Source organism: Delphinapterus leucas, chromosome 11 (assembly GCF_059928025.1).
Source record: "Delphinapterus leucas isolate spDelLeu-1000000601 "Yukka" chromosome 11, BTC_Dleu_Yukka2, whole genome shotgun sequence".
NCBI classification, from domain to species: Eukaryota; Metazoa; Chordata; class Mammalia; order Artiodactyla; family Monodontidae; genus Delphinapterus; species Delphinapterus leucas.
In genome coordinates this window covers 55,257,768-55,262,671 of record NC_143139.1, presented here as the reverse complement: position 1 = coordinate 55,262,671, position 4,904 = coordinate 55,257,768, and the positions used below count along the sequence as shown (strand labels likewise).

Here is a 4,904-nt window from a genome sequence, read left to right as displayed (position 1 = left end):
AGTGAGTGGAAGAGCTGGGATTTGGATTCAGGTCAGTTCCACGGTCTTTTCAGTTTACCACATTACCTTGTAAAAGTTGAAGTGAATGGGAAGAAATTCTACTGCGACCCAATTCTCACCCTTTGACACACTATAACTCCTTTGTCTACTTCTTGTCTGATTTTAGCTCCCAATATAGCTGTGCAAACCCATTTTATGTATTTATTTTAAAAGTGTGATTTTTCTCTAAGAGGTTGATCTAACACCAGGCAATGCCATGGAACAGTTAAGAGACTATTTAAAAATCAATATTCTTGATATGTGAACAACTGATAATTGTGGCAAGCTTTTGATTTCTTTGTGAATACTTCCTTTGTACTATTACTTCTGTTATCATTATGCAATCAGAATTTAGGCTGGACCTCACTTCACTTCCCCCTTTTTTTTTTTTTTCCTGCCCCTTTTCACATTATGAACAAATATTTCCCTTCCCACAATCGGTCAGGTTACAAAATCCTTTCTCAGTTTACACAATTGGGCATTCATCATTGAGAAATTATAATGAAATAGGTAACTGACTTTTCAAACATGTGTTAAAACAGTCTTGTTTACAAAGAGATGAAAATGCTCCCACTTTAGTTTCCTCTTTCCAGAAGAGTATTCTGATTTCATTTCTCTATTAAGTATGACTTTTGGGTTTCAGGTTTGTTTGATCTTTTTATTTGTGCCAGTGCAACTGCATAATCATTAAACTTCTTTCATTGAACTAGAAAACAATGATTTCAATCCGTACATTAGCTCTGGTAACATCACAAAATGTTGGGAGAGGAGAGAAGAAATTGTTGCAAATAGGGGAATAAGGTCATGTGTTTGGGTTGTATTTTCCCCCCTCTCGACAAAGAAACATTTTATTGCTACCCTTAGCAAGCAAATAAGATAATATGCTTAACTTCTTATTAACAACAATTTATATGTACACATTTAATTGAAGATGGTGCTGTTCTTCCTTTGACATCACTCTAAGTTGTTTAAGATGCAGCCACACATTTTCTCACCCCAGTCCCCCATCTCAGGTCAATATCATACCTCTGTGAAGTGGCTGGTTTGCTGGCATAGGAGTGGTCTATTTCCAACTCAGTCAGAAAGGAACTGAACTCACAAACATAGCACCATTTACACACAGGTCTCACAATGACCTGACCCAAAGATGATGAGGGCTAGTTAACAGTGCCTTACACATTTATTTTGGAAAATAGTTTCTTTGCCGATTCATAATGATTTTCAATTAAAGAGTAACTTAGTAAATTAGAAATACTATACAAATATAGAATGGTAAACTCTAACCTGCTAAAAAAAAAATGAATGGATGTTTTAACATCTAGGAACTTAAGATAATTTTCAGTTTCCTCATAAGAATACTATCTTCTAAATTGGAAAAGTTTACAGACACACATATACATACACACATGACTACTAATTTTTGTGAAAAATAATGGGAATAAAATAAACCTAAATACAGAAAAACTATACTTAAAATATCTTCCTCATGTAAGAAATTCAATTCACTGCAAGTCAAATATCCTCAATGTACTCTGGTATGTGAAATCTAGTTTAGGTCTGAATTTTGTGACAGGACTACTGACATGGCTTTCTAAGTAGTCTCCTTATGTCCAGTTTTTCTCCTCTCCAACCTACTTTGCATCCAGAGCATGCCAACCCTGAACTCAGAGGACTCAGAGTTTATAACACACATATGTCAATCACATGTAATCTATGCCTTTATTGTCTATTCTGTGGTTTGCTGTCATACTGTCCTCATATTCATCATGATGAGCTCTTTGAGGACTTATGCTCCTTTAAGATTTCTCCTCTGCCGTCTCAGAAAGAAGCACACTCATGTGTATAGTGTAGACATTCAACAAAATTGGTAAATTCCCTGTATAAAAAATGCATTCCACCTTCAATTAAGGTGTTATTCTTCTCTCTTGACTACCTGTGTTAAAACAGTGTTAAAAAAAAAAAAACCACAAAAAACACAGTGTTTTGATATTACAAATGATGCAAGGAAATAATACAAACTTACAAATAAAAAACAACTACAAACTACATAAGGATGTGCTTCTGCAACATGAGAAAACAATTACAAAAAGGTAACCTAGAATTTTAAAGAAAGAATCATTTTTTTATGAAGAGTTAACTCAGGCCTCTGGAATAAATTAGAAATAAGACAATATGTTTGAGACACAGGATTCCTCATGCCAATATATGTAAAAATTTTTGAAGGTATTATTCAACGCTTCACTATAGTAAGGGAAAAAAATTTCTACTTCAATTGTCAAGAAATTATACATGAATAATTGTATTATGGAAGAAGGTTCTGTGTACATTTGGTTGTAGGTTTAGGAATTTGTCTATTAACTAATTCAATAAATAATAAAAGTTGATTGATTGAATACTTTCTATGTTAGAGGCACCATGTTAATGCTGAGGATACCAAGGTGAAAAGGCATGACTGTTTTCCTCTACAGGACATGCAAGCCAACAATTACAATCCAATATATAGTTGCTTTATTGTTGGTCTGCACAGAGGGCTGATGGAGCACAGAGAGCACAGAGGGGACCTGAAGTCAGTGGGGAAGAGACAGTGAAGGCTTCACAGCATTTCAGCTGGATGAGAATTGGAGGGAGAATAGGATTTTGTTTGGTGGGCAATTGGGGTAGGAGACTTGTGATAGGAACTTCCCATGTCTGGTTCTCTTCCTTCCAGGCAGAGGGGAGGATTATACTTCCCTACTCCCTTGAATTTAGGAAGAGCTATGTAACTAATTCTGGCCAATGAGCTATGGGTAGAAACGATGAGTCACTTCTAAACTGTAACATTTAAGTGCTAGTGCAAAACACTCCAGTGCTTTTCTATCTGCCTTGGCAGCTGGTGAAGTTGTATGTGTCAGAAGGTTTAGCTACCTGTTGGTAAAACCTCTGTCAGCCCAGGTGCCTGAGTGACTGTGTGGAACAGAACCACTTGCTGAACTATGATAGATGATTATGGCATGAACAAGAAGTAAATTGTGTGTTTAGCCATGGAAATTCTGGGAGTGTTTTGTTATTTCATCATTTCAGATGGAGGTAAAACAATTTTAAAAACAAAGGAAAGGGAGGGAGCTGCTGTCACCATGTTGTTGGTCGCCACCCACTCGGGGCCCTTTTGCACCCGTCCTGTCGGCCACTAGTGCAGGCCACGGTGCCCGCCACCTCGGAGTCGCCAGTGCTGGACGTGAAGCAGTCCTTCCTGTGCTGGGAGTCGCTGAGTGGCCAGGCCACGCAGGCCAGCTTTTTGTCGCCTCCGTGGACCTCAATGTCCCTGCCTCTCTTCGTTATTCCCATACGAACGTCAAAGTGCCTGACTTCTCTGACTATCGTCATGCTCAAGTGTTAGATAGTACAAAGTCTTCAAAAGAGAGCAGTGAGGCTACAAAAGGCTTCTCCTATTTGGTAACTGCAACAACTACCGTGGGTGTCGCGTATGCTGCCAAGAATGTCGTTTCTCAGTTCGTTTCCAGCATGAGTGCTTCTGCTGATGTGTTGGCCATGTCCAAAACCGGAATCAAGTTACCCGATATTCCAGAGGGCAAGAACATGGCTTTCAAATGGAGAGGCCAACCCGTTTGTGCGCCACAGTACCAAGAAGGAAACTGACCAGAAAGCTGCAGTTGAAGGACTTCAGTTGAGGGACTCACAGCATGATTTAGAACGAGTAAAGAAACCTGAATGGTTTGTCTTGATAGGTGTCTGCACTCATCTTGGTTGTGTACCCATTGCAAACGCAGGAGATTTTGGTGGTTATTATTGCCCTTGCCGTGGGTCACACTATGATGCATCTGGCAGGATCAGGAAGGGGTCTGCACCTCTCAACCTTGAAGTTCCCTCATATGAGTTCACCAGTGATGATATAGTGATTGTTGGTTAGAGACCTGGACTCAAGTCATGGGCTTCTTTCAGTCTTCGTGTCACCTCAGAAGAGTTATTTGAGAACAAGCCTTCTGTACTTCAAATTAGTTGATTTGAAATATTTAAGAATTGCTAATAATGTGTTTGCAAACATGTGAAGTAAATTGAATTTCATGTTGAATACTTTCAAGCATTCACCTAATAAAGCCACTGTTAAACACTGTTATGCTCAAAGGCTTCAAAGGTGCAGTGTCTTTGATAGCTAATTCTAATTAAAAATTACAGACGGGTGTATGGAGAGAAAAAAAAAGAAAAAAACAAAGGAAAGGGAGAATAGACAAATCTCCCATGCCAAAGTATTCCAAAAAATTTATGTAGATACTCTGCCCTCAAGAAAGTGGAGTGTAACTAACCACCCCTTAAGTGTGGGCTGTGCATAGTGACTTTCTTCCCAAGAATATAGCATGGAAAGGAGCAAAAAGAGTAATTTTACTGCAGAGAAACCTGACAAATGCTACTTCAGCCAGTGGATCAAGGTTAATATCAACAGTAATAAGTTATGTTGATAGTATGTATCCTAGATACCATGTGATGAAAATGGTATCTGTGGTCTCCCTCCCCAAAACACATAATCCTTGCCTAGTCATGAGAAAAACATCAGACAAATCCCAGTTAAGCATCATTCTACAAAATACCCCATCAGTGCCCCTCAAAACTGTCAAGGTCATCAAAAACAAGCAAAGTCTGAGAAACTATTAGAGCTAAAAGGAGCCAAAAGGACCTAGCAACTAAATGTAATGTGGTACTCTAGATAGGATCCTAGAACAGAAAAAGGACATTTGGTAAAAACTAAGGAAATCTGAATAAAGTATGAACTTTATTTACTAATAACTTTTAGATATTGGTTCATTAATTGTAACAAATGTACTACGCTGAGGTAAGATGTTAAAAATAGGGGAAAGTGGGTTTGGGGAATA

General features: G+C 38.3%; 1 pseudogene; it reads left to right on the top strand.

The window, feature by feature from the left end:
* Positions 1-3,118: 3,118 nt before the first annotated feature.
* On the top strand, positions 3,119-4,180 carry LOC115803510 (cytochrome b-c1 complex subunit Rieske, mitochondrial pseudogene; annotated as a pseudogene).
* The last annotated feature ends 724 nt before the right edge of the window (positions 4,181-4,904 follow it).